The sequence below is a fragment of the Nicotiana attenuata genome, chromosome 3 (genome assembly GCF_001879085.1).
Source record: "Nicotiana attenuata strain UT chromosome 3, NIATTr2, whole genome shotgun sequence".
In the NCBI taxonomy this organism is placed as follows: Eukaryota; Viridiplantae; Streptophyta; class Magnoliopsida; order Solanales; family Solanaceae; genus Nicotiana; species Nicotiana attenuata.
The window spans coordinates 25675759-25679882 of NC_031991.1; positions in this window are offsets into that span (position 1 = coordinate 25675759).

Genomic DNA, 4124 nt, shown 5'->3' on the forward strand with positions numbered 1-4124 from the left:
CGGCTAAGTCTGACAAAGCCTAACCGGCCTACTCTGAACGACCTACTCTGAACCCGAATCAGGGTATCATGTCTAGCCGTCCCATCTCCATATCTCTACAATTAATGTATTTTATACCGTATAGGGATTCCCCTTCTATATAAAGGGGAACTTTGTCATTTTGTAAGAGGCGACTGTTGCTCCAACTACTTCACACGAAATATACAAGAACTCTCTCTTTCTCTCTCTAACATACTCTCTCGATATTTTTGCTCTTATTTATTGCTTTCATACTTGTTCTTCATTTATTGCTTATCATTGGTCATAAAGAGCCTTCGCTGATTATTTTACAACTGTTAGCCCTTCCCCAATTGCCCTTAATAGCTCGAGCCCGAGCCCAGTAGTTGACTTCGAGGCCCCGTACCGGTCAGTCTGAGGCCCCGACTGGCTAGCTCGTCGGTTTGACTACAACTCTATTTTAGCTTGCATTCCGTCTCTAAACTTCATACACTTAGCATCATTTGCTTAAACAACTAGCATAAAAATAGATCACGTATTTTTAGAGTCCCATCAACAAATTTATTGTTATTACCATTTTCACGGTAAATACTTCTTTTGATGGAGGTCCTCGAGATCGGGTACCATCTCAGGACTTGTAATGATATTAATGGCTTCTTGGAGCCTGTCTTCTTCTGATGGAGGTCCTCGATATCGGGTACCATCTCGGGACTTGGTTAATGCGGGGTGGCTGACCCCAAAATGTCGTATGGCGGCGTCAAGTGTATGACATGGTTATGAAATAATCGAGGCGACTTTGTTGGCACGTTTTCCCAAAATGAGAAACGTTTCAACCTGTATTTTTAATCGGCCTTTGTGGCCGGTGGGTTGTCGCTGCTTTTTCCATATATAGGGTTGCCTTCCCCCTTCTGATGATTCCACTATTCTAAGTAGTTGTATTACTTTGTGGATCTTTCTTTTCTTATGTCAGGGCTTTCACCATTTCGATTCTGAATGTTGTGCTTGGATTTTCTAGTCATATCACAGTTATGGCTGCCACACCAAGGTCTGCTCGGCGAGGAGAGGGGAGTTCTGCCCTTGAAGGCCTTTTGAACCTAGATGCTCGGGGTCATCGGGAGTATGTTTCGAGGTTTATTTCCTTAGTAGGAGAGGAGTATCTCGAATCAATGAGGAGAGACTGTGGATGGGGGGAGAAGGTAGTATTGCATGTACTTTCCCCGGGAGAGAGCATTATGGATCATGCTGAGGGATTTTTGAACGTGTACACGTACCCCTTCACGTTAGGCCCCCCTGATAGGGTTGTGCTTGATTTCTGTCATAAATACCGGGTCACCTTGGCGCAGATTCATCCGTCATTTTGGCGGATAGTATTGATGATGAGGTTCTTTGTGGAGAGAGCGGGACTTGAATTCACGCTTAGTCATCTTATCAGGCTGCACCGGCCTTTTCACCATCGAGGTCAGCTAACCTTACGATGCCGATCCACCACACCCTTCGTTGTTGATGACGAAGAAGACGGAGATCAGGAGTGGATGAGCCGATTCGTTCGAGTACGGACCGTTGATGTTATCCCCGTGGATTTCTTCCATTCCCTGAGGAGTGGAATTTTACACGTAAGTGGTATACTCGTACCTTTGTAGTTTTGCTTATGGCATGGACAGGTTCTATAAATGCGCCTTCCTTTCCTTTTCTGCAGCAATTCCATGGATGCCGTGCGAGGTCCCCGACCTGACGGACTGGGCTCGGAAGCTGGCCACTTGCTCAACTTACAATTAGTGTAAGTGGCGAGTTTTGTCTAAGGGTAGATGGGAGGCCAAACACCATGGTACGCGCTATGTGATTTGCTTCTTTAAGGGCATTTTCTTTTTACACGTACTAACCTTATCACCGTAGGCGTCGGAGAATCCTTTGGAGCGAGACCGTGCCCTCTCGGAGGGGGAGAAGAAACGCCAGCTCCTGGGCTTCGGAGCGATAATAATGAGAAAAAGGGGCTTTCGCAAGGTGGTGGTGCTTACAGTAAGATGATTCCAGGCTGGAGGCTCGGTGAGGATATGTCTTCCCCCATCGAAGGTACTTCGAGGGGTGCCCGAGACCAGGAGCCGCATGTGCTGAGCGATCGCGTCCCCATCGGGTGTAGTTCTTCCCGGGTAGACGGAGTCGGAATAGTAAATGTGCGCTCAACCTTCGAGGAAGCTCAGCGGCTCTATTCCGAGGTGAGTTTTTTGCCATCCGTGTTGATTTATAGTCTTGTAGTTTTTACTCTCTTGTCGAGCTTTTCTTTTATAGGCTTTTGACAAGCTCAAGTCCTAGTTGCTTCATCGTGAGGCCATACTGCGGAAATCCGTGGATGGGGAGAAGTCCCTCAGGCTTCTTTGTGATGAGAGAGAAGACGAGTTGGCATGCTTACGGTATAAGGGGAGTCAGAGCTTGAATTATGAGGGCTATCTGAAGGAGTAGGTAGTTTTTGTTCCGTGTGAGTATGTGTTCCTTCTTCTAGTTCCTGAGGCTAACGTTTTGTTTATTTCAGTTGTAGAAAAAGACGGAGGACCTGGAGCGCCGTTGGAATGAAGCTGGCCGAGCCAAGCGCGAGTATGATGAGTTAAAGGCTCAGGCGGAGGTTCAGACTTCAGCGGGGAAGGGTGCTCTGGCTAAAGCCTCTGCTTTTGAGGTTCAACTTCGCTTAGCTCGTGATAATAGCTTGGTTCGAACAGATATGATTACGAAGATCGAGTCTGAACTTTTGGAGGTAAAGGCTGAGGTTGTGGATGCCCGGGCTGAAGCCGTAATGAGCCAAACTAAGGCTGACCAAAAGGTGGCGGTCTACTTGAAGGACGCTGCCGATGCCCAAGCTGAGCTGAGAAGGACTCTTGACCGCGAGGGCAGGAGCAAGGAATATGCTCGATGCAAGTCTCGAAGGGAAACCCTCAAGGAGATCCATGATAGGGGCTTTGACCTCTCGGAAGAGGTGAAGCGGGCGAGGGTAGACGTACGTGGCGCTAAAGCACTTCTGTCCGATGCCGAGGATAGCAAGGATGAGGTAGATGGGCCATAGACCCCAAGGAGGGGGGCGTAGATTTCCTTTTCTGATTTGGCATATAGTACTTTCAAAGTATGTTGTAAATGGAGCTTGTGTTTTTTCGCATATGTGTATAAAAAGAAACCTTGCGGTTTTATTCCTCTTGCATTTCTTTTCTGCCTTGATTTTAGCCAGACGAACCGGTCTCGAGTTGAAAGGAATCCTTAGATTCATAGTATAGCCCTGGGGCTCATTAGGCTGGCCCGTAGGCTCTTACGCGCTCGGTCGATGCGACCTTTTAGTATAAGTCGGCGTTCGGGCTCTTATGCTTTTGCTCTTAGGCATGTTTGGTCAACTGTTTTGGGTTCAGTCTCCGAGTCAGGTATCGGCTCGAGCTCATTCGACCCTCAAGTTTTTTTTTGAATTTCAAGCTGGTGACAGTGTCTCTTACGCTTTGGGTCGATGCGACCGTTTGTGTGAGCTGGCGACAATGGCTCGTACGCTTTGGGTCGATGTGACCTTTTGTGTGAGCTGGCGACAATGGATCTTACACTTTGGGTCGATGTGACCTTTTGTATAGGCTTTATTTTTCCACCGTTAAGGATTTTTGAGATTACGTTTGCCTGACTCTTCGACGGTTTGATGAAAACCTCGATTATGAGTCGTTATGTGGCGATGATCGATCACCTCGGGAGATTTTGCTCGGTGGCTGAGTAGCTCGAAGCCTGTAATTTGGAGCTGACATGGTCGAAGCTCTTTTGCCTATGTCGAGGGTAGCCTGTTTAACCGGTTCTTTTCAAAGTTGATTCAAAGTAATTGAAGGCCTGTGATTTTGTAGCGATGGTCGGGCGTCCCCGAGTCGCGTTAGTTTGGCTGGTACAGCCTTGTGACCGTAGTCATTTGTGTTTGGCCGGAGCCTTTTAGTCCCAAGTGAAGTAGTTTCGGCGTCTATATCGAGGGTATGGCTTTTAGGGGTCTTACAAGTTCGATATATAGCCTTAACTTTGAGATTGGGTTTATGCCTTTAGTAAGGTCTTACAAGTTTTACATGCCTTTGAGGTCTTACAGTTTTGGATACTTGGTACAAGTATGGTTCATGCCTTGCTTGAGG